Source organism: Neodiprion pinetum, chromosome 3 (assembly GCF_021155775.2).
Source record: "Neodiprion pinetum isolate iyNeoPine1 chromosome 3, iyNeoPine1.2, whole genome shotgun sequence".
NCBI classification, from domain to species: Eukaryota; Metazoa; Arthropoda; class Insecta; order Hymenoptera; family Diprionidae; genus Neodiprion; species Neodiprion pinetum.
The window spans coordinates 22,516,860-22,543,582 of record NC_060234.1 but is presented as its reverse complement, the minus strand read 5'-3'; the positions used below and the strand labels follow the sequence as shown (position 1 = coordinate 22,543,582).

The following is a 26,723-nucleotide window of genomic DNA, read 5'->3' as shown; positions in this document are numbered from 1 at the left end:
TCGTTGAGCGATTCGTTATCCACGTTCACTCCGCAAGATCGCAATAACGGGGTGGAGTTGGGTGGTTGCCGGAGAAGGCGAGCGGTAGATGGGGGTGAGGGGGAGTCAGAAGCTCCGGGTTTTCTCTCCTTCGCATGAGTTATTAAGATTCTTGCGCGCATGCCCGCTGTTCTTTCATCGATTCATAAGAATATCCTTAGCTCGGCTGGCTATTCTCTCGAGGGGTTGGGGCCCTCCCGCAGTGCCGCATCCACCTGACCGTCTCGAGATCTCGTATTCAACGATTCCACCCCCCTCCCGCCCCGCGATATTATAATTTTTTCGTCTCGTTTTTTTTGTTAACTCCGGTCTTGGTTTGGTTTTCGCCTTTTCTGTCGAGAACAGTACGCGCGAAATTCGTATTAATTATACATTTTTTCACTCTTATTGAGCAATTAAAACATGCACCTACATACCTACTAGTAAAAAAAAAGAAAAACAAAAAAAAAAAAAAAAAACAGATATTAGAAATAACGTTATACGACATTTTTTCGGACCGACTGGGGCCTCGAGGGCCCAAGGGCTTCAGGTTTCGACCTCTGAGTGGAAAAAGAAGCGCGTGACTTGAGACAGTGCAGAGAACCATACATCGGCGATTTATGATGTTTAAGAAAAGAGAACTCTGCAGTCCTCGCTAAGCTAGGCAGAAACTTCTAGGAACGAAAATTGAATGCTCTTTATGCAAGGGAGATAAGTTTATTTCCCCCAGAAAAAAGGCGAACCAATAAGAGTAAGAATTACTCTCTCTCGTGTCTCTTTGTGTCCGTAAGCAGGGCCTGCGTGCCACGTATTTGAAAAAATCTAGAGTCAGTTGGAACCAAACTAGTATCATGTTGACATCGATTATCCACGGCAAGCACATCACGAAATAATTTACATTACACATTTTCTATGATATTTCCAATTGAATTCAGACACTCATTAAACATCGAAACACTAAAAATCTGTCAATTCCAAACACCAATTACTACAATGTGGTTTCAAATTTATTAAATACCAGTCTGCGTACTCAACGCTCAATCCGGCTGTTGTGTACAAAGTGATTTTTCAATGGTTGTTTTTTCTCGTTGAAACTTTTCAATCAATAACATCACCTCGTTATTGTCGCGTTCAATCCGTTCATCTCTTGGCACGCTACTGTCCGTGTTGTTCGTATCAGTATTTTCCACCCCCACAGTCCAGCTGATAGTGGAATATGTAAAAAGCGTTTAAATATCGTAGAAGAACACGCCGACCATCGCGCAACTTTTCCCCTTCTTAAGCGAGATCAAGAAACGGGGGAAATGTGGATGGTTAATAAATGGATCGGGAAGGGAAGGGGGTAAATTACAGCCCGGTGATCTGTGCGTTTAATTAACCACAGAAAAGCTCGCCCTCGACTCTTATATAGAGTGAAAGCTATACTGAGATATAATCTAGCGGCCAAAAGTGTCGCGTATATACTTGGGGTGGGGGTTAATTTTCTCCGGATACACCCCCCCTCTAAAAAAACTTATAACGCGAGGTCTAGTTAGCCGTTCGGGCGCGGATGATATAACTCGCGAAGAGGTAAACAGGTAAAGTACAACCCACACTCATCCCCTTTTTTTCTTCTTTCGCTCCAACCCCTTCAACCCCCGTTCGCCGAGTTTTATCTCGCGGGTAGTGTAACCGAATGCATTTGTTGTCTACGCGGAGTGATTAATCCGTCGCGTAAAACGCGGGCGCACAGGAGCGTTACTTCCGTTTCTTCATACTCGTTTATTATTCTCCGTCTTCGTTACCAATTCTTCTTCTTGTTTCTGATACTCTGTGTATTAGTCCCGGCTTGGTTTGATACATGTTTGATTGATTATCATTACTAGGTGTAATAAGCGATAACGATGTCATACAACAATGACGGTTACAGAAGCTTTTAGCGGGTGATAGTTGTAATAACGATTATTACCTCATGAATTATTTGTTAATTAACAACACACGTACGTCAATTTCGTGCGATAACATTGCCAATCGCTTGAAACACGGATACCCATCTATAATAATACGAATTGTTTCATCGGTATCTCGGAAAATATCACTCGTTATCTATTCCATCAGTTGCTATTTCTCGACAATAATAATAACGATATTCATATACCTGTATTTAATAACAATCACCGAGAGACGATGAAAGTGATAATAACACGTCACTGTGACAATGGCGACACAGAAGACGATAATGACGATCGGAGAGTCGTTTGCTTACCATGGGTTCTATTTTATATAACTATACTATTATAATAATGGAAGAGTATTTTGCGGTGAGTGAAATTATAGGATAATTGCCAGGCTATTGTTGTTGCCGTCGATTGAGGTTGGCGGTAGGTGAGCATTGCACGGGGAACAGTGTTTCACGAGTTTTACATGACGTGTACACATGAGTTTTTGTTGACGAATTAACGCCGGTCGACTAATGACTCGGTATTGGTGTAATAAAGCCAGATACGTGTCACACTGGATTCCGTCTAATGTGTGGGTCACGCTTTACGCGTGTAATGGCATCGCTGAGGTATAAGGTAGGTACACGGTACCGACAAGTATACACGAGCGTGCGTGAGAGTGCGTGAGTCGGCGCACCGTGCTAACGATGAAACAGGAAATGCCTCATAACGCGAGAGCGACTTCCGCCAGTGAAACAATGCATCGGAATTGCCCCGTGCTATGATAGATCCGCCGTAATTTCATGACGAAGTCAACTTTTCTTCTTCGTCGCTGTACGCTTCTGTCCGTGTAACAATATGCATGTGCAAACACGTATTAACGTTGCAATGAGATTCGGTCTACGAGCCAGGATGATATTTCCATCGGTGAGTGGTTCAAATTGAAAATACGACGCAGCTTCTCTCTCTCCCGTTAATCTGCGGTCGATTTTACGGTACCTTCTCTCCTACGTCCCGATCGACAAACGTTTACTTTGGATGGAGGGCGCGCGTTCTTATCGCGGACAAGTGATAACGGAATGCACGTGTTTGCGTAGGTAGTCAGGTACGGTATATTCAATCTTCTTCCAAGCTCGTCGACTTAAAGTAAGTAAAGATACCGATCTCGGAGGGTAAACTTACCGTGGAGCAGCGCCGGCATAGAGGAATTAACGATTTGGTGTCTTTCTGCAACAAAGAATCGAGAGAAGAAAATGGTTAAGATAAAACATTGAAAATTCAGCGCCAATTCCGAGACTCCCGTTTCCCGACATCGAAACACAGCGGTTGACAAAATCGCGTCAAAAAGTTGCACGCAACTCTTCACTTCTACAAATTCCAGCGCAACACCATCGCTCGCGTCTGCAAAGTAAACTGACGAAAAACGCTTTCCGTCAACGCGATACCGCAATACAGAACGACAATTGTTACATACGGGGTAAAATTTGCGTCCCCGAGGTGTTTGCACGCGTCTATGTCTGTTTGGAAAAGAAGAGTTGTACAAACCGTTGCGTGGATAGGTGAAACCCAGCGGTGGTTATACGAGGCCGAGGACAGCGTGGTGTATGATTATGTTTTACTTTGGCCGGCTCGGGACGCGGAAGCTCTTCGGATAATTTCAGTAAATGGGGTACAATTATTCAGGGGGGTATGAGGGGGGGTGGACTTGTGTGCGCCGAGTGAAGGGTGTCGTTGGCGGGCCATCCGTATCGATTCTGCTTATTGCTGTGCATACGTGTCGAGTCGCCAATAGCAAGAGCGCAAGTAGGATGGTCGAGGCTTGTGCTTTTTCCCCCAACCACGTCCAGCGCCGCCATAAGCTGCGGGTGTACAAATATCGTCCCCGGGTAGATGTACTGACATGCCGGACTCGCTTCTCCGCGAAAATTACCCCCGGGAAAAATCACAAATAACACGTTTCCCGTCCTCCGCCACGAAACCTCCAACCGTCCTATCGCATGCAGGGTAGGAACGGTACACGATACTCGGGACATCCTTTCCATTTTGCCTTTCGCGTGTACACGCGCTCCTTCATCGAGAATCGGTCCTCGCGTCATATTTTTTACCTCCCTGAACTGGCCGAAGATGTCTATGTTCGTCCAATCGTCAAGTTTTTATTTAATTTACGAGGATCAGAGGAGAGGAGAACAGTTTTTGAACCACGTTACGAGCTCATCTCTTAACTGAGTTATTTTCCTCTTCCAGATCAGTAAAACTTTTGCATTCCGATGGTCGATTCAATTTTTTTTTTTTAAACGAACACCACTTGAATAGATTACTTCCGTTCAGACGATAGCGGACTTTATTTACGTTTAAAATGTCAATTTAAGAGTGAAAACAAATTTATGGACTGACTTCGAGACTGCGTTGTAAGAGAGTTTACGTGTACGCAACATATGGTCAGAGAAAAATAAAACTTCTTACTTCGATACTCCTTAATACAAGAAAGTCAAGAATTAGAGTCAGTTCCCATTAAATTTCATAACACTCCAAAAGTGTAAAAGAAACTTTTCACGCTCCCCTCAAGCTTCGCCTACTCATTGAAAATTGATTCTATCGAATTTAAAAAATATCGATGTTCAATTGCAAACTTATTAATTCATTGATCAAACACAACTTTCATAAACAACAGATCGTCATTTTCACTGAACACTACCAACAAAACTCGACATATCCTATTATCGACATCGGTATTATTATTCCTCCCTATTTCCGTATTTACTTGAATTACTTATTCCCTGCACAAGTATAACACGCCCTGTATTCTCGAAAACAGGTGCAAGCCGTTGAGTTAACACAGCCGTACCAACAGATGGGTGTGCGGTGACCCTTGCGTATCCATACACATGTGCACAATTATCCCCATAGGTATAAGTACAAACGAAGTGGTGCTGTATGAAAGGGTGGCACTATCAGCCGGGGGGGAAGGGAGGGGATGATTACGACCAAGTAAGTGCCACAGTCCAGCCCCCCCCCCCTCCCTCCCCTCGTCCTCATCGCTCTCTCCTTCCTCGCCACTTTACTTTTACCCGGCTTTCATATTTCCATTTCATTTTCTCGTCTTTGTTTTGTAGTTCTAATTATATCTTTGCTCGCCTTTATCAGTGCACTTATACTCATAGTTCGAGTACTCTGTGCAAAGACTCGCGACTACCAACTCCCGTCATCCCCCGTCTCACGGATCAATAACTTTCAAACAGTTTCCCTCAGCCAAGAACACGGCTTGCTTATACGGCGAGGATTGTCGGGGGGGGGGGGAGGGGGGCGTGTTGAACTCCGTAAACACGGTTCAAAATTGGGAAAACTGATTTCAAGAAACGCCCTCGGTTCCTTAATAAAATTGTACGATTTCATTTTGTTTGCACGATTTAACGAGGAGGTTGTATATTGTAAAACAGATATGGTTGGAGTTACGTGCAAAGTAAAAATAAAAATTCAGTTTAATCGACAGCAGTATTACGACTCTCGTTTAAGCAGACTTTTTTCGGTGATGTTATATAAACTGAATGTATGGCTAAGGATATTTAAACTCCATCGTGTAGATTAAAGGTTTGGAAAAGAGGGAAAACCGTTTAAAAAATCTTCGTCCATGTAATTTGCGTCAATTACAGTTAATACGAATGAAACAACATTCCTGTTATGCAACGGAAATGAATCTGAGTAAGTTCAAATAACACAAACCAACAGTTTGAAAAAGATTTCATAACTGGAACGTTTAATAAGATCGAACTATCGTGACGTTGGGTTTATTTTGCTCGCTGACCAGTCTTCGACAAATCGTGTGAAAAACATTCGAGAAATTCTACTCTAATTAAACTGTCAAAAATCTACTTTTATCCTCTCCTATTCTGAGTATAATTTGTAAATTTATCTTACCGGCGATAACCGGATATATTAGCGGTAATCAAAAATGATCGAAAAGACATGATAATCGGAAACGAAACACCGGAATGAAATAATTTTTATCGTTTCAACCACAAAACCTTTTCCCCAAACAGTCTACACCTTGTCTTACGTTATTCATATTTCCTCGAATTAACTTCCATCCAACAACGGTGATCCTAGTGTTCACCGTCATTGTCGCAAATAACATTTTTGAAGATATTTTCAACCCTTACTTTCCCTCCTCCAAACCTTCGATTCGGACAAGCGATGCTCATTCATCCTCGACGCTGGAGCTTAAACTAGACGTTTTTCCGGGCGTGCGAACAGCGTCCAGCCGGCAGTTCACCCCCATTCACCCCATCGCGGTGTAGCGAGCTAGGAATCGCGGATGTCCATGGCCTACCCCAAGAAACGCGGTTGGGCGGCGAGCGTGGCTCGACTCTTCGCTGTTTTCGCCTCGCCGAGGGCTCTCCGGGTTCACCAGAGATCGATATATCGATTGTTTGTCGTCGGCTGGTCTGGGAGGCGTCCGGGGGTGGCGGTCGTCGACCAGACTTTTGGGGGGACGAAGCGTCGCGACGCGACGAGACTCGAGGCGACTCGGAGGGCGCGGTTGAGAGTTTTCTTGCGGTGAAACTCCTGCGAGACGCGCGACACACGCTAGAAACCAGCACGTCGTCGCCGTCCTGCTTGGTCACTTGTTGCCGCACCGTGAGCCGCCCTTTCCTCAGCTCCCTTTCGAACTTCCTCGAACCTTACACCGCCTGTGTGTAGCTACACGAACAGATCACGCCCACGTGGCAAACTTTCCGACCGCGCATCGAATATTTCATGCAGTTTCATCAATTCTCTCTTTTTACCCTCGTAGAGAGAAAAAAAGTGGAATCGTTAGTCAAATTTTTAATAATGCGAACGCATCGTTCGACGAATTAAAAAATTCAGAAATCGTATGATACACCTGCGTGTAGAATCGTCAAAACGTAGAACAGTGAAATTGATTGATTTAGAAATGATAAATATTTTACTCGCTCTAGTAATGATGTACAAAGGTCGAAGTAAATATAGAAGTGCAGAATAATACAGAAATGACGACAATTCTATATGTTTCCACTTTCTTTATTTTCACCTTTTCTATTTTCCATTGTTTCGGCAAACGTACACTTCATTTTAAATTATAACAGGAGTATAGATAGATATTACAAATATTCTAGATCATCAACGTCAAAATTCTCCTACTCTTTATTTCCAATTGTCTGATATGAGAATTAGTTTTCGTTCTTAGAATCTCTAAATTAAAAAATCGTATGACTCAGATTTGTGCATCATAATCAAAACTTGATACTACAGTAATTCTAAATCACGATTTCTGTCTCATTTCTTCACACCGTTCCCCATATTCTGATCAGTCGCTTTAATCTTGTACCGATATCAGTCGAATTCGACCTCTTTCATATGAAAATAACAAAGCTGCGGAAGGAACGCGTTAAAAAAAGAGGCAAACTAATTCTTAAAGTTAAAGAATACGTCATTCGGTCGTTCATGTGCGTTCAAGAATTGGATCGTGGCGCGATGTGTCGGTACAAACGAGAGGCAACGAAGAAAGAGAATGAGAAAGAGAGTATCGATATCAGGTTTTCCTAGTCAAATACAACTGGCCAAACAAAAGACACGAACGTCGATGAGGCAAAGGCGTGTACAGAGAGTCCGTAGCTCACGTTTACCTGAACGATGATGTCTCTAATACACGGCGATTCGGAATAAGCTTCGGCCCAACAAGCGGTCTCTCTCCTCAGAACGCCGCGAGAGGAGACTTTGTTAGTTCCGGGGCTCTCGGAAACCGGGACCTTATCTCGGCAGGGCCTTAAATTATCGGTTAACGATATCGAGAGCCGCGTATGAGCTGGATAAGCGTACCCGTAGATAAGAGGTTAAACACCAGATAATTCCCGTCACGCCTCTCTCTCACCTTTCCCCCTGTACTTTTGCACCGAAGACGTCGCGACACCTTGAACTAGCCCTCGATGCTCCCGACTAGATATCTCTCCCCGTCAGTCGGGCTGTTTGCTCTTCTCGGTTATAGCCGATAACGGATAGCCGTTTTATCTCTGTGGATTCAAGCGTATGTACGTGGGGAATAAGAAGACATTCCTAGAATATCCGGATCGACGCTGCGCGATGAAGAAGGAGTGAAAAAAATAATAACACAAGCCTATGATCAACGGCCGGACAATCACAGCGGAATACTGACCAGCTCACCGCGAGATCTTACATCCGATGCGCGCACTGCGGCATTGATACGGGTACATAAATAGAAGGCGTTGTCGGCTGTCTTGTCCCGGCTACCAGGACACCGGCAGTCCCTTCTCGCTGAGAAACTCATCCCGAGGTTTTATATTTTCACTAAAACGTTGGTCAACTCAAACAGGCCCCTTCCTCTCCCTCGGGATGCGACTGCCCTGCATCAGGATCATCGCCTCGTCCCCCCCCCTGCAGGTATACAGAAATTGTGTCCCCGTCGATTCTCGGGCTCCTTTACCGAAATTACCAACACCAGTCGACCGGTCCTCACACTGTCCAGGTGGCCGTTCACGCAGGGTGCGCCAGGCGTCGGGTCGCTTATGGAAAGCCATAAATCGAACGATTTTTTTTCTCCTCATATGGAATAATTCAGAGTGCGATCCGCTTCTTTTAGCTCGATTTTCGACACGTTTACCCTCTCGGCTTGTATTTTTTATTTTATTTCATTTTTTTCCAAGTTACTCCGCGGTTCGTTGATTTCGACCGTAGTAGAGACGCGTTGTAATTATGCGAGAAAACGCGCGTTTCGTCTTGTACGCACGGAAGAACGATGAGGCACCCTGTTTAAAGGCCTGGGCACAGTTGGAGTCCGGTATTCTTCAGGTAAGGCGGATAGTCCGTGAGAGGGATGGAGGACCCAGCGTCTGTCTGTCTCTGTGAGGATGGCACGCATATAGCGGAGATTTAGTGTAGATTTACTGGTCCGGGAGTCCGGCTCCTATCCGAGTGACACCGGTTCGCATGCATCTCCATACATTAGGGAATAAAAATGAGCGGATGAAGAAGGGAGTCGGACGGATGACGAAGACGACGACGATTTTGATAACGGCAGAGGAAGGCGAAGGACATGAGAAAATTTCGAGATAAAGTTAAGAAATTAATAGGCAATCGGCTTCCACGAAATCTGTGCACCCCAGCCGTGATCTGCGGGGGTTCCGGCAGACTCCAAAACGCACCTTCGTTCATCTGGATAATTAATTGCTCTGCCGCATCGACGACGATCTCCGTTCCTCTCGGAACAATTGGCTGGCCAAGATTACTGGATGAATTCGTGAGTACCGTTTTCTGAATGCGTTCGTTATGTGGTTAATTGTAACCGCTTAATCGTATCTCGAACCGGCAGCTGACAAGCGACCGTTTTATGATCAGAACTTGAATTGTAGCTTCTAGTTCGGGATGTGGAACCAGATCGAAAAAGTTCAGACGTTGAATTTCTGCAGGCTAGCAAAGCCTTTATATATACACGTGTGGTGAAACTGCGGATTGAAATTTTGTGAAATAAGTTAGACGGGATGATGTTTCCTGCGAATGATGAACAAGCTAATGAAAACGATAAACGTTAAAAGTAGTTCGAGAAATGGTCACAGGCAGTTAATAAATTCTAATTCAAATCAGTCCATTGCTGATTCATTTCCACAATTTTCTGTAATCGACTATATTTGATTCATGAAATCATCTCAAAACTTGGTCTCCAGTCATCCGCTCCAACGAATTTTGATTACTTTTTTTCAGTACATCGTTCATTTCGCGTCACAAATAACGATTGGACTTCGAACGTAATAATTGCACATAGCGTATTGTAATAAATTCGTGCTTAATACCAAAATTCACTCAGTCAATGCGTTAAAAAAGAAATCCCCGCAAGATGTAAATTACGAATCCACGGTCAGAGAAGAATCGGATCAAGTCTGAGATCAAGACAAGGATCTGGTGTTCTACGCGCGAACGTTCGGTACGATCCGAAAATCGTTACTCGAATCGATACGTATCGACATTATACGAATGCACGTTGTACGTTGGCATGCATATGGATTGAATTACCGGTTCATCTATCATGGACACACAGATACACGTACAGATAAAAAAATTCATGGTAGTCGTGTGTGCCCGGTTGTGTGTTCTTTGAGAGTGCAGAGCTCTAGGATGCTAGCTAAGAGGGATGGAGGGAGGGATAGGGGGAGGCCAAGGATGGCATTGTCGATGAGTTACCTTCGCACGGCTGGTTCTGAATTCGGCTTAATTTTTTTTCTCTCTCTCCACCGTCCCGATTCTTTCTTTATCTATCTCTCTCTCACTCTCTCTCTCTCTTCATTCTCGAGAAAAGAAATTAAAGACGCGGCCATCCTTCTGGAAGGCTCTTAAAATATTCGAAACTGTAGCTCTCGGGGCGAGCAGGACCATTGTTGGGACTCGCGTTCCTGCATCGGGGCCCCCCACGTGAGATCGGGGTCCCGCGGTAGTGGACAAAGGGACTCGAGGGCGAAGAACGGGGATTCGGGGGACGGCCAAGGACCAGCCTGCTTCACCAGGAGTCGAGGTGACTACGGGCACTTGGAGACTCAATGGTGCGAACTCTGGGCATCCAGGCGAGCTGCGACGTTTTCCGTTGCACGGGACTCGGGTTCGTTAGTCGCCCTCGCCTGCGACTGATTGATTATCGAATCGAAAGGTAGAGAAAAAGGGGGGAAAAGGAACAGGAAATCGGACAATTAATCAGCCGCGTATATGACGGGTGCGCGGGCACGTAGAGCCGATCGGTTATTTGTTGTCTAGCATTTTAATGAGCGCCTTCGGTTCTGTTTAATCGACTGGGTAGGTACTCGCTGCTCGAGGTACCTGCGTACCTTTTCAACACTTTCATCCTTCCTCCCATTCGAAGCACCGAAGGTCTCCCAATCTCCGACGTTCGATCGGAATCAGGTACAAACACAACGGACTCTTCCAGCCGTTGCGAACCTGATACAGTAGGTGCATCCTCGCTCGCTCCGAATAACCTATTTCTAAACGGGTCCCTTCCTCAACTTGTACTTACACTCCGTGCGATGAATGGAACCGAGATCCGGACCTGCGTCGAGAAGTTTGCTTCCAACCGTCGGAAGCGGAGACAAACAAATCAAGAAGAATGAAATAAATCAGCAGTCAATCGTTCCGGAAGGCTCTTCTTCTCTTTCACGGACTGAGAGATCGAAAAATCGATAATCGCCGTTCGCAGGCGTCGGATCGTCCGATTGCCGATTCAGATTTGAGGTTTCGAGGTCGCGAGCCTCGGACCAAGTTGGGTAGCCGTTGATGATATGTACCTAGAACGAGCGGAGTGGGCTTAGATTGGGCTAATTAATTAATGCGCACGTCCTGTCTCGTCCCGTCTAATTATCTCGCTTGTCAGTTCGTCCGTTCACTCCGCAGCTAATTCCTCCCGCGGTTACAAGCTTCTGCTGCTGCTGCTGCCTTGGCTCTGTGTTGTAATTGTAATTACACTAATTGTGACGTCACAGGATGCTACACCTAGAAAAATCGCCGCTGACAGCGCAAAAATACACTCCTCCTCTTCCTCCGTCTCATCATCTGCCGCAGAACGTGATAATGTACGTATACTCAGCGAGTATATACTCGAGTTGTACCGTTCAGCTTCGAGCACAAAGACGTATCATCGGTGATCGTCTCATCTGCGTATAAAGCGCACAGGAATAAAGTCGCGCCGGGCAACCATGCGCTCCGTATAAGTAACGTTAAACTGTGTCAAAACAGCTATTTCCGATTCAGTCGGTGTTTATTTTGGCTGACAAAAGCAGTGATGCAGTTGTCGAGTAACGATGGAGCGACCCGCTGCGGTTATGCACCTCCATGCAGGCTGGTCAGATATTCCTCGATCGTTAGCTAGCGAAATCGAACAGCAACGCTTCTTCGCAGGCGGCGAGGGATCGTGCCGGATGAATTTGAATCTGGAATTTATTCACCGACCGTCTAGCTGCACGGGGCATTTGACGAAGCTGTTTCCGCTTTTTTCGACGATTTTTCACAGTTTTTCATGAAAATTGTAACCACGTTAACGAAACAGGAATCGGCTCGCGCGATTCACAAATACGAAAAAAGCAATCAATCATTTATTCAATGACATTGGAAATATCATTGGATCGAGACGAATCGAACGAGCTTTGGATCATCGATTTCGCATAATCCAGTCGCGAGATATCGCGATTTACAGCGGCGCTAGCGCCGCGACACGCGCGAGTGACGCTGCGCGAGTTAGCGAGCGACGATGTTCAAACCGTGATATCTCGCGATCGGATAATGCGAAATCAACGTGCTAGGGCTCGTCGAATTCGTCTTGCGAAGAGCTACGAGACGAGTGGTGTAAACCGGCGAATATCCGACGCGACGATTAATTTAATTTCTCGTATTTTAACGGATATCGGATACCGCGTTGTTTTCGTTCGGATACTCCGTCCGACTCGTAACGATGAAAAGGCTGAAAGGCAACAGTTGACCTACTGTGTCTTCTGAATCGATAAATACATGGCGTTGAAAGCGAGCCGCTCCAGGGAACACATGCACAGAGTGCGCATTTGCACGTGAATTCCGTGGGAGCACGGGAGCCTCGGCTTGTAGCGATAGACCGGAAAAGGTAGTCGTCACGTGACCGTTCTGGCGCATAGGATAAGCGCGCGGGCCGCGCGCGCGAAATACCTGGCATTACATCGCCTGGCCCTCTTCGCCCCCCCAACGAAATATGCATTTACAAGGCACGTAGGCATGCGCTGGTGTGCGTGCTGCGCCCAGCAACCCCCGACAACGTGGCTACTCCTCCCGGGCGATCTTATCCGGTGCCTTACAAAGTCGAGTTTCCGAGTAGAGCGGCATAGCGGATAAAGCGGTTGGAAAAATTATTTCTATACTTTTTCTCTCCTAGCCTCTTGCGGGATACGATTCTAGTACCCATCGTAAATCGATCGTCCTTTTATTCTCCCTTCTTATTTTTTATTTATTTCTTTTTTTTTTTTTTCTTCTACACCATCCCAGGAGCGCCAAGATCAACTTTCCCCCTTCTTTATTATACACATTATTTCGCCAGGTTCTTCTCCTTCTCTCTATATATAACCCGAAAGATTAGAGATCGTCAAGCTTCCCTAACCAGCGCAACGTATATTTTAATTGTATCACAGTGGTATTTTTTTTTTTTTACCTCTCATTCTCCCTCTGTCCCCTTACCACTTTATTGTCCTCCACTTTCCGTCTCTCTTTCTCGTCTCGGGGCTCTATCGTGTACTTAGGTGTTTCGGCATTTGGGTATTTGGGTCGCGCACAAGGGGTTCGTATCCACTGTTTCTATTATTGGCCCCTTTAACCCCTTTGCAACAGCTTCCTTTCATAAATATATATACCCCACACCCATACACGTACACACACACACACACACACTTCAGATCGTACACGCACGCGTTTTATGCTCTCTTTCATTCACCGACGACGAAGGGTTGATCTAGACTCACACCCCTCCTGCCCCTCTCTCTCTCTCTTGCTATCCTCGTCTGTTGCCGTCATTATTGTTATTATTATCATCATAATCATTGTTACTACCGCCGCACACACGCACCCATAAACTCGTCATACGCCATCCGACGTAGCGCTGCAGGTATCTGCCTGCAGGTATAATGTACAACGTGTCGCGCCGGGGGCGAAAGGAGAAGCCGAAATGACACTTATACGCCCGGGGAGGGATCGGAATGAGAGAGAATGAGAGAGAGAGAGAGGGATAAAGAGGAACGAAGCCATAGGCAAAGGCTCTCGTTCGGCGGTCGAGGACAATGAGGGGAATTAGGGCTGAGCGCATGAGGTGGTGGGAATTTTGGAAAAGGAATCTAACAAAAATACTCACACAACCCGGGCATATTTCGGTATATTTGGAGCATGCGGCATGCGATAGAGCTGCGAAACGATTCCCACAGAAGAAGGATGGATCTTCTCCTCATCGCCGTCTGACACCAGTTCGAATAATGCGGCTGCAGGCACGCAGCGGCGAGCCTCAGGGGTTGGTTCGAGTTGCGAGACCGCTCGATTCTCGAAATTACAAACCCCAACCGTCGTCTCCAATTTTCAAATCACTTTTCCCGAGCTGAACGTAATTAAATTATATCGTTCCGAAATTCGTCTCGAGACCAATTTTCCGTCCAGCCTTTACGCCTTGTTAGTTGTTTTTCCCCCCCCCCCCCCCCCGTATAATATTGTGTATCGAATGTACCGTAACTCTTCGTAAGCTCGAGTCACGTCCCTCCTTTCAACGACAAGTGCACAGCCATTCACTCACCCGATTTTTACCGACGACGTATATGCAAATATATAAGCTGCACGCATACATTTTGCCCGTGAAAATGTTCCGCCGATGCCTGAACCGACTCTCTGAATGATCTCGGCTCGTGTCTCTGCCTGATGCGCGTCTGCCGGCGACCCAACGACATCGCCACCTTTTCATCAATAAATATTCAAATCGTAACCAAATTTGTATTCGAATTTAAATTCAACGAGCTCGCGAGCGTCGCGTGTGCATCTTTTTAGTCGGCCCCGGGTTTTTCGCTTAGGGACGAATAACTTCTGCCGGATGTAAACGTCCGATGAATCTCGACGCGTGTCTGTTGCTCCTGCTCGGGTTCTTACGGGGTTCACCTTTGAATCCATTACGAATCCCGGCGAAACTTTTTTGCGATAACTTGATTTTTACAATATTCAGTTTAATCAAGTGGATAATCTGTATCTACGAAAACGGTTTGCGTACAGATAGTTCAGTACTGACCTATCAGAAAATTTCTCTGCAGCGAGAGAGAAGTATTTTTTCTTTTCTTTCGTTCCATGTGAACATTATTTCAGATTCCGAGAATACTGCACGCATTTGAAGAATATTCAAATCAGTCTCAGAATTGACAATTGCGATTAAAACAAGAAGCATTGTTAAATCGATTCGACAGAATCGTCGCTGTTCAACCCTAGTCGCTTACATTTAACGTAAAATTTTAAAGACAGCGCGCTTGAATCAGGGTTGTTCGAGCAAGTACGATGAAGATGATTGAAAAAATTCTATGGTCTGAGAAACCCCGTGTATGTATTACGTATTTTTTCACTTTCGTCGGTTTTTTTTCTAAAACTAACATCGATGTCCATTTTTGAATTGCTAAATTTTGTCTCAGAATGTTGTTCAAGTCGTAACTGCATAACGTAATGTAATAACGTTCCAAAGTTGGCCGGGGTCTGCGTGACCCCGTGTAAGTACTGTAGAAATTTCCATAGGTGTAGGTGACCAGGGTTAAACTGTTATTGAAACCCATCTTACCAAAGAATTTTCAAGTAACGACATCAAGTATAAAATATCCGCACGAGGTAAGCGATGAACGTGTGCACCAATATCCGAATTCGAAGGTATCTTCGTACCTGAAGAATGGAGTCGCGCGCCAAACACGCACGCAAATGTAATACAAGCCTGCAGCACGCTTAGCGAGTATACGCGGTGTACGATACACGTTACGATTCACCTTTCAGAGTATATATTCAGATTGGTGAAATTAGAATTAGAATTGGAATTAGAATCAGAATCAACGAGGTGAAATTCATACGCGCGTGCCGCGTGCACGGATGCAAATTTAAAACGCAAGCGGCGATCATCCCTTTCATATAAAAAATAGATATTCAAATTCCGGCCGGCAGATGGAAATTAAGGCAACCGGCACGCGTCTGGATTTTTCAAATAGAATTTAGGACCCGGAGAGTCAGGATGCGCGTATAAATTCAGCTCTAAGCAGCTTCTTCGAGGGCTTCGATTCGACCCGCCCCTTATACTCAACGTCGGTTATGTGTGTTCGTCGAATATTCAGTGCATGGAATTCCGCCAAACTTCACCGCGCACTTTCCTAATCCTCTGGAGAATTCAATCCTAGCGAATCTATACAGTCGATATTCGGGCAAGTATAATACAACCGAGTAGCAGGAATCGTGAATTTGAAATTTTTTTTTTAGATATGTATAATTGATCGAAAAAAAAAGGATGAACTAAAATTATCACCGTGAAATCGCACAAAGATCCGAATATTCTTTGCCTTTGAAACGGCATTAACAAGCATGGTTTCACTTTTCCTGAAGCGACAGGAATCGGATCCATCAAACTGTTTTTCATTCAACTTGTTACGAAAAGGTAAAAAATTCCAAAGATAGGTTTAGTACAAGTGTAGTTTGAGAAAATAGTTAGACCAAAAAAACTGAATAAGCAGAAACTGGGCGAATTAGAGGAGAAAAATATCGCGGACACCGCGACAGAGACAATATTCAGTAGAGAAATGAGAACGCGAACGAAGAAACATCGGCGTAACAAATCGCGTGCGTCCGTCGACTCAGATCGTCTATAAGTACATACCGTATACGCACGAGTATTATGTGCCTATATAGGCATGTATAAGCGTGCGTACAAGTTGTAAATCACATATAGACACACTCGGTGAAAGTGTACTATATTAACGTTTTTCATTGCGTGATTTACACCGTTATTAATACCTTCCACGTTTAAATTATACACACGGATTCCCCGTCTCTCTCTCTGTCTCTCTTTCCCTCACCGTCCAACAGTTTTGCGCAAGGATATGCATCCGCACATCATACTTAAACATATTTACAGTACGTACCCGACTTGCGTGTGTTCGTGAACGCGATAATCTTTTGCGACTGATTTATTTTTCCTCGATGATTGCGCGAGAAGAATGTTTTAAGGTCGAACCACGTGATTAGCAATTTTTTTTTTTTTTTTTTATGAAAAGAAGCTCGCAATATTTTTATAAGCATTCTTCGGTAATGAAATCATACTTCAAAACAATGCCATATAATTTCCATTGCATCGAACAGAGATGTTTCTTCGAATCAGTAAATCATCGTCTAATCCGTGTACTTTTTTATTGAAAAATATCAACAGCCACGTTGCTCAGCCATCTATTTTTTACGTACATAAAACTCAACGTCTCTCTGTCTTTCCGTCCGTATGTCGCGTATAACTCCAAAATTACGCAACTGATTTCGACTCTCTATTTTTCCCTAAACAGCTACAAGCTCTAGCCAGATTTTAAGCTTTATTCCGACACAACAAGGTAAATACTTTCGGAGATTTAACGATATTTATAGTAAAGGTCATTACACCTCAGAGGTGGGGTTAGGTTAGGTTAGGTTAGGTTAGGTCAGACATTATCAATCTTTATTCAGATATTTTCAACCGCAACCGTGATTATTTTGTCCGACTAGAATTTTCATTCCATTTCACTGAATCTGCCGGTGTTCGTATAAAACAACATCACACCGTGAACCCGAATTAACGATGCGTTTAAATTTTCTTTCACTAAGCGTTAGAAACCGACGTTTGTTTCAAAGCCCGCGATAACTGCGCGAGTTTACGTTACGCACATGATCACGCAGGCGAGTCGGCTCGATTTTCTTTCAAGGTAAGAACCGTGCGATAGCCGTGCACGGGGAACTGCTATACCTGGATGCACGACACCCCGGGGGTCAGGTCGGGTCGGGTCTAACACGGTCTGGATGCACATACTCTCCTCCCCTCTTCGCTGCTCTTCTGCTTCTCTATCTTTTCCTTTTTTCTCGATACCGTCACGAGCTGTAAATCCCCTGCGTACACGGGATCTAAATTCATATGCACGCCCCTGGATTCGTCGATCCTGCGTCACATTCGTCGAAAGTCGCGTGTGCCGATGAAAATCGGACAGAATGACCAGAATTCGGATCGACTGTTACAGTGAACGGTCTAAATTACTGTAAGATCGAAAAAAGGGCTCGATTGTAATTTGCGTGCAACTTTACTCAACTAAGAAATATGAAACACCCACAAATGTATCGGCTTTGTATTTGATTATGATAAAAACCGGATCAAATAATATCCAGCTGTGTTATTTGTTCCAGTGATGGTGGAAAAAAAATTTCACAGCATCCCTTTTCTGTGCGATAGAAATAAAAAAGAGCGATTTAGAATAACCCAAACTAAGCTATATCGACAATTTGTGAAAAGGTTTTGTAATAAGAACGTTGATAATGACTAAACTCTAGCGCTTATGAGCGTATTTTATTCACCGTAAAAACTTTCTAGAGATGATTTAAAAAAAATTTCACAAGCAGTTTAGTAATTATTAGCGCAAACGACATTGCCGGTGATTTTTAGGACGCTTTTTTTCTTCCGAAATTTCATTCGGACAGTCCAGCCACCGATTCATCCTGAACACGTCTTGGTAAAAATAATATTCCAGGGCTTAATAGAACGTCTGCGAGGGAGGGAGTTCACAGGCCGCAGCGTTTTCCCCGTCGCGTGCCAACTGCTTGTAATTACACACTCGCGGGAGGAACGCGAGTTGCACGAGTTGACCGGAGCTTAATCGATTCCCGTACATTCAAGGAGCTCTCCGAGGCTCAATCGCCGCCTCGACTCTCCTTCAGCTTTGAGGACTTTTGCATGGCCGATGAGGGGTTAATGGCTCCAGCTTTGCGGAACGAATGCAGAGCTTCATCCTTCGATTCACGCTGCGACGCTCAGCGTTCCGCCGTTTTTTGCAGCTTTTTATTTATTAAACTACTTTTATGACAACAACTACCGAGTTTTTTGGTTCCACATGGTCCCTGAAATATTTCTAAGTCTAGAAAAAATATAAAACTTATTTATTGCATAAACGCACATCTAAACAATTGATCGAAACTCGTACTTTTCCATGAAAAAAGCTCTTTGACCAATCTACCAAGAAAATCCGAATGCAAATTTTTACACAAATTTAATTTACACCAAAAAGTTTTACAGAATTTTTTCAAAATTCTTCTTCTTATTGTTCTTGATCCATCATGTTGGATCCGCCGTTACAAAATTTTCAATTTCGAGTTCAGACTCATAATCAGTGACTTCAAAGACCATTTAGCGTAAAGTTTTATCAAATCAAATAATTTTTTGAATTTACGTCCGCCATATTGGATCCGCTAGTTTGAATTCAAAAATTTTGAATTGAGATTCGTAATCAGCTACCCCAAATACCCACGAATGCAAAATTTCAAGTGAATCGCATGTAAGGAAAAACGTATGCATGGAATGGTTGGCGTCGATACTTATCAGCTGATTCACGCGCTTCGTATCGGGACTCGGTTTCTCATTCTTCGAATTTCCGTCGTCCTGCAGGATCGTTTCAAGTATTATTCTCCTGCAACGTCAACATCATCAAACCTGATGAATCCGTAAGTCTGCGATATGATTTTTTCATGAATTGTTCAAAATAATTTTCTTATATCTTCCCAATTCCGAAAACTTTTTGGATTTCTACGATCAATCTTCGTCGGAATGAAGGCTATGAATTTGCTTTTCACCAAGGTTTTCGCGATCCAGTGATTTTCACAAGGATATATAATCTCCTCATAGAATAATACGTCTCGACAGAATTCGCACCGATTCAAAGTCTTTAAAATTTTTACTAAATTTCTGATAGTCACTAAAAAACCATGAAAATCTTGAATTGAACTCGTCGATCGTTTCAAAAAAAAATCTAGTTATTCAGAAAAAATAAAAATATATTCTACCAAACCGAACTATGCATAATTTCACCGCAGTCTTAATTTATTTATCTCTCTCGTTTTCTCCCAGCATTGGTACGAAGATTGCGAGTCCACCACCTCAGCCCCCCGATTCAGGGGGTGGGGGATGTTTTGGGGAATGAAAATCGATATGCGGAGGAATCGCGCGTTCATCGCGTTGTACCAAGTCGGCATGAAGACGGAGGGAGCTGAAGGGAGGTGGGGGCGGTTTTTCCGCCGGCGATCAAATATTATAAGTTTTATCTGGCGCCGCCTGCGAACCGAAGCGACTCTCCCTCCCTCCCCCTCCGCATCCCTTCGCCCTCTCTTTCCCTTTCTCTCTAATTATCCCAGGCATGCGGTCGGGTCGATCTGCAGGCGAGTTCGCTCGACGCAAACACGTAATTACCAGTAAACACTCGGTTCGTTCTCCGCAGAGAGGCATGCTCGCCGTTATTAATAATCGGCTATTAAAACGAAAGTTGCTGTATTATATATGCACGCGTATATAATGCCCACCCGCAAGAGTCAGAAACGCGCCGAGATGACGCGTATTTTTGCACGCGCGAATTCTCGCCAATATTTACGAAGTGTCCTTTCTTCGCGTTTATGTAAGGCTTTATTTTTTTCGCTCCGTTCAACGCGTTGTTCAACTCTAAGTAGAACAAGCCGAAAAAACAGTTTTTTCATCAGCACGAAAAGGGAAGATTCTGATGATCTTGAAAACGACCGAGAGAAATAATCTGAAACTGACAAGAATCGGCAGCGAAATATGGAAAGTTTTGAGAGAAAAATTGGAAAACAACATTCTGACAAACAAAAAACTTCTAAATTAAAAAAAAAAATTACGAAATGTATAAACCGGGAAAAACATAATCGTTTATTTAGAAAAAGTAACAAGGAGGAAAAACGTATATGTAATTTTGTCGGTAAAACATTGGAAACTGGTTTATTTCCGGTAGAACCGGAAGTTCAAATTAAACAGGACATGGCAATTTTTCATGCCCATCATTTCGTTGTAAAATCCTGTAAGTTTTAGATTTTTTCATCAAGTCGTTTCCAAGATCATCACGAGAGTTTCTCGGACAGACCGATTTTTTTTCTACAAATCTGTTTTCCGGATTCCAGAGATTCGAAAGCGTAAAGATTCGTGGAAATTAGAAAAAGTGATCTTCGACCGAAACCAATACTCTTTCCATTCCACCGAAGGTGATGAAACGTAAAAAAACAAAAAACATCGAATCCTGCACTGTTGTATATTGTATACAATTCGAATTTAATGAATTATCGCTGTATTGCATACATCAAGCGATAATTTGTATTTTCGACGGTGATTCGCGATAATTGGTGTGCGATTTTTTTCCGCCAATATTTTAACGTCCCATTTTTTCTTCGCTTTGCTTCCTTTCGCCGGTAAGGAAAGAAGTTTTGCCTAATGATCGTCCGCGGGTGATTACCGTTAATTTGCCTCGACCCTCATCGCCCTCGACTCCCTTTCTTTTGGGGTTTTCTACCGGCAATTGCGTTTCTTTCCATCCGTTTCCGAATACACATAAAGCTACGATGCGCAAATTTCTCAGTATTTTGTACCAGCACACGCCGGCTAAGAACATCTGTGTCTGTGTATTATGCTTTATACACAGGGGAAAAAGTATCTTCTTTGCAAAACCTTTTCAAGGATGTTATTCGTACAACCTGCCTTATTTATCCTCGTCTTAAAATGGATGGATATTAAATCATCCTGGTTAGTTTTTCATTCTGTGTTTCTTGTGTTTGTTGTCGGTTTTTTGATTTACATTTTGTGAATGCATGAAAAATTATATAGAAGTTAAAATTCTTCCACCTTCGTTTCTCTTATCGCAATGTTTGATTCATTTTTTTTTACTTTTATTGTGCAATCGATAGGTAATACAAATCTATTTTCCAACATGTACGAACTACACCGAACGAGTGAAAAACAGTAACAAGCTCCGACTCTAAATTGAAGTGCTCAGATGAGAAAATGAATATTTGAATAAAAAAAGAAAAACACACGAAAAAGCGGTGGAAGACGAAAGGTAGAATAGCCACACAAGGATTAAATGAAAATATAGCATGCTCAAAGGCGAGAAAATTTAATTGACGCAATTTCAAAATGTAGAAGGCTAAAAAGTTACATAGCCAAAATATAGAATCATCAGAATTTCAATATACTTTTTTCACGCTAACCAGGTGTTTAGGTTTTTATAAATTTCTTTACAACCCTTTCCTCATTTGGCAGTTTTATTTTTCAACCCTGACCCCACCAACGAAAACCGTTCAAAGCTTCTTCGGTTAGCCCTTCGGAGGGGGGGGGGTTGAAAAATGCCCCACGTGAATTTAAATTTCACGCCGCAAGAGAACAGCTTACGTTTTCGACTCGAGAAAAAGCAAATTTTTTTACCACTTTTTTACAAACTTACGTGAAAAGTGTTCTGACCCACGCGATGTTTTACCAAAAGCCGAAAAAAATGAGGCCCTATATGACCCTTAACGATACGATGTACCCGAGAGATGGAATTGGCAAGATCGGGGCGTGTTTCCACCCTCGGTTACCGGTATAAGTGCAAAAAAATAACTGTACCGTTCTAGGGTTAATCGTCGGCAAGAGCTTCTTTCGATCCTCGCGTCTTTTTTCAAACCCCCTTGCGCAATACTTGTCGGGTTTCGATTCACTGAAAACGATTGAGGCACCGATTAGAACGATCGATAGCCAACCCCCCACCCCCAACGGGGTGGTGGTGGTGGATCGAGCAGAAGTATTAGGATACACAGCGTTTGTCTTGTACACCTCGTGTATCGATATCGGGAACCGACAACCGGCGGCGGCGGTAAAACCTATGCCGTTGAGTAGGTAGGAGGGTGGCGGTGGGGTGGTTTGAGGGAGGGAGGGAGGAAAAAAGGTGGAGTGGAGCGGAGCGGCGGTGTCGGGTCTTCTACCTCTTTTTTCCCCGAAGGTGTGCGCGCGTGTTTGTGCGCTCAGCCACGCGTTCGTAATCTTATACATGGCTGCTGCCGGGGGGTGGGTGAGGGGGCGGGTGGTGGCGTGGCAGCGGTGCCGGTGCGGTGGCACAGAGCGTCGCCTATTGATTTTTACTTCTAATGAATTCGAGCTAAAAACCCCGGCCCCCAACCCCCGACACCCGTGCTTAGCCGCTTGCTACAACCCTCTGTTCCACGAACCACGCCAATCACAGCCCGGCATAATTACACCGAGCCAGCGACTCTTGCCGGCACAAACCGCCCCCGCGGCAGACTCGGGATCCCGATAGTGATTCTTTACGCCCTGCGGGAAGAACCCTCGCCGCGAGACGGATTTGCATTTTTCCCGATTTTTATTTAAATTCCATGCTTCGATATTTCGAAGTCCGTCGCTGTTCGGATAACTGCTTACGGTACTTTGATTTTTCAAATTTGGAGAATGTTTTTTCCGCAGAATTGTGAAAATTGAAAGCTGATTTATATGAATTGAACGAGGAACGAGGAAGCGATTCTTCGGATTTACGTAATTCTAAAAATTGACAGTTTGAAAACATTTTTGTTTTCTCTTTGTCACGTGCGTTCGGTAATAACCACGAATGAAATGTCTAACGAAGAGGGTAAATTGGAAGGAAAAATAAATTTATTCTGTTTCATAAAATTAAGAAGATTATTCGTTTTCCCCAAATTTTGCTTTCAAGTTCCTGATCTCGTATATACGTACAAGAATGAGCCTGCCGCCGCTGCTGCTGCTCCAGGCACTTGTAAAATTTGGGAAAACTTTTTGTCCTCGACGTTGTCAAAGGTGAAAGAGCGCAAGGGGGAAACGCGAATGGAACGGAGGTGTGCGTATATATTATAGGGGTGGAAGGTACACCCGCGGAACTGAGGCGGGTGAATAAAATCGATTGTGGAAAGTGCAACGCGCGAAGTGAAATGTAAAAAATAAGATGTATCCATATATGTATGTCTGTATGCATACAGGGGATACACAGGCGTATGAAAGTTTCAACGACGGAGAGAAGTAAGGAAGGAAGAAAGGAAGTAAAGAAGGGAGGAACGGAGGCTCCATTACGTATGTATCTGGGATGTAGAGGAGAAGAAGAGAGATATTGGGGGAGAGGGAGGAAAATAGAAACCGTTAAAGGAACCTTTCGTTCCTCCTTTGCAGGGCGGTGTTAGGTTCTCACCGTCGCGTAGCGTCGAGGACGAGAGGATATTATTAAATGGAAAGAAAAAGAAGCCAAGAAGAAAAAAGGACACATATAGTAGGTGTGCGAGAAAGAAGAAAAATATTAATGTATGGGTGCTTCGATTGAATCCGCTCGCACGTATACGTATAGTCGATAGAAAATCAGTTCAAGAAATCACGGGTTTCCCTTTAGGGCCTGAATCGTTCCCTTCCAAACTCTCTGCACGATCATTAATTCGTCAGGAGCTTGCATCCTGACTATTATTATACCGCGCAGGACATTGCAGTTCTCAAATTGCCTTGAATCGCGTTTCAGGCACGATGTTTTGTTAGTTTTCTTTTTTTTTTTTTTTTTTTATAATTCTTTTAACATAATTTTCAAATACTCTGCGATTCTTGTCTACATGCGTCAAACTTGTATCGATCAGCTTGAATTCTCCTCTCATCTCTTTATTCTTGCCGAGCGTCTTGTCTTTCAGAGTTTTTCCTACGTTTCGACGGATGAATCATATTATACGGGGTCTGTTACAGTTTAGTGCGATAATTTCAGGGTTTAAAATATTCATATCGATATTTCGACTAGTAGATTTTATCACCGTTAATAATAATTTTAAAAAAAAACAACGAACGAGGGTATTTTTTTGAATGATCCAGACTACGCAGTATCGACAATCATAATCGCACTAAATAGTTATATTTGTAAATTCTCTCGTAATTCGACCAGTGTGTAAACCGTTATTGTAACAATACATATCGTACTGTAATTCCCGACTGCTTAACCATAAGAAATGAAATTTTTCCCATTGTGCAAGGTACGTAATAAATATTTCCCCTTGCTGTTATAATTATTATTTTTTCCCTCCTCCGTACGGGAAAACCGTTACATACCGGCATGTCTACAGGTAGCGATGTGTTACATGCACACGTTATACGAAGAAGAAATTTACTTTCAGGGGGTGTACCGACACACCGAAGCACGAAGAAACGAGGATGTAGGATACATACACGTATACACCGTTACGGAGGTGCGGGCAGGGGAATGAAGGGGGCAGAGGATTGGGGCTTGCCTATTCCCGAGGGGTTTCGAATCAATCGATAGGGAAATATCGGCATAGGGGTGAGTTAGAGAAGAAGACGCTGGCTGCCTGAAAGCGCGGGGTGGATGCGGTGTATATACATACATATATATATGTATATATAGGGCATGGGGATGCATAAGGGGTGGCATTAGTCGAGGCAACGGCGTCGCCGGTTGCTCTGGGCTCTCTGTCCTCTCCTCTCCTCTCCTCCGCTTTCCACGAAGAAACTTTTTGTTCGCGAAGAAGAAGGAGTGAAGAAAGAAGAAGAAGAAAAAGAAGAAGCTGGCGGAGGCAAGGGTGGAAAACGAAAAAGATTTTTTTCTTCGCGCCCTTCTCCCGTCCCCCTCCTCTTGTTTCGTTCATTATTTTCTTTCCGTTTCCCTTCGTCTCTAATTCTTCATTCTGTACATCATAACTCGGCTCTTCGCTCGCCCCAACTTATCCTCCCGCCACCGAATTCGTCGCATCAATATTTGTTCATTTCCGCTGCAATCGCGCGCATCCTGTTACACGAGAACGTGATTGTTTAATTTCAACTTTCAACTTTTATTTTTCTATCTTCTGGTTCGTATTCTTCCTCTTCTTCTTGTATCTTGCAACGGTTTAAATTACACCTAATCATAACGTTCTTTGAAATTCATTTCAATCCTCAACGATTCTCTTTCTCTTTTTTATTCCTTCTAATCGTACCTCAACATGTCGTACATTCGTTTTCCTTTTCCCATATTTATTTCTGGCATTCTCTACTTATCCATGCCGCTTCGTCACTAACTCTGCTAATATTTGAAAACCGCTTAGATCCTTATCCCCTTGCTCTTGATAGCGATGTAAACTAATTACATTTATCTTATTTTCTGACTTTGGCTTACGTAAAATATTTTATTTTCAAAATTTTCTATTTTATTCGTTATTATTTTGTACCTTACTTTAAATTATTCTACCGTTCGGAATTGATTTAATTATATTACAAGGTTCGTTTTATTATCATGATTTGCCTAATCACAACGTGTGCTACATTTTATCTGCTACGATTACATCATTTCTATACATTTCTTTTTTTCCTTTGCCTCTTTGCGTTTGAACCAGGGCATAAATATACCCATCAGTCAGTCGATCAATCGATCTTTCAACCTCTTTCAAACATTTCTATTCCTGATAAAGTTCCCTCCGCTTTGAGGATTTCCGAGACAGGAAGTTAGGCAGAGTCTGTCGTGTTCACCGATTCGATTTTACTTCTCCCTTTGCTTTCTTTCTCCACGGATTTTACATTCGTCCTTAATTTCAAGATTCGAAAAAGAATTAAGGAAAGCATGCGACTCTCCTCGCGTGGGTGTAGAAGTGCGGCGAGGGAAGGAGGGGGAGGATTCTTAGGGCATGGAAGGATGACGTACAGGTGTGCATATATATATATATACATATATATATACATATATATATGTACACGTACGGGGAGAGAATTTACCACATACGAAGCAGATACGGGGACAACGGGGACTGACTTCTTTTACCCATAAATACGGATTTAGTCACGCGGTTTACGAGCTGAAACGGACCGGGCGTCGCCTCCGCCTCGCGCGCCTAAATTATTAAAGTCGTAAACGATCAGGATCATCGTCGTTAAAGGTCGGGCGCGGCGGCCCTCGAATGAGAAAAGCAAAAAAGTGGACTTTGAGGAAAGAAAAAAACAAACAACAACAAGAAAACTAAAAATTAAGGCGTTCATTTTTTAGCCCTCGTGATCGAGCTCAGCTGCACAGGGAAAACGAAATAAATTCTCGCTAGAATCAGCCTCGTCTTGATTCAAAAAGTATGGGATATGAGAATAGAAACTTTGGGTATAAATTAGACTGTTTCAGATTTGAGCATATATTTTTTTTCTTTTTTTTTTTCTTCTCGTCAAAGTCTAAACGTTAGTTCTTCGCCCAAGTAAAAATTCTC

General features: G+C 43.6%; 1 protein-coding gene across 4 annotated transcripts in view; it reads right to left on the bottom strand.

The window, feature by feature from the left end:
• zfh2 (Zn finger homeodomain 2) overlaps positions 1-26,723 on the bottom strand; it is a 210,535-nt gene that overhangs the window by 124,515 nt on the left and 59,297 nt on the right. For 2 of the 4 annotated variants that reach the window (XM_046615741.2, XM_046615738.2), the window contains exon 3: positions 3,120-3,164. The exons of the other annotated variants lie outside the window; for them this stretch is intronic. The gene's annotated coding sequence lies outside the window, so the exon portion shown is untranslated. The remainder of the gene's footprint in view (positions 1-3,119; positions 3,165-26,723) is intronic. 4 annotated transcript variants of the gene reach the window in all.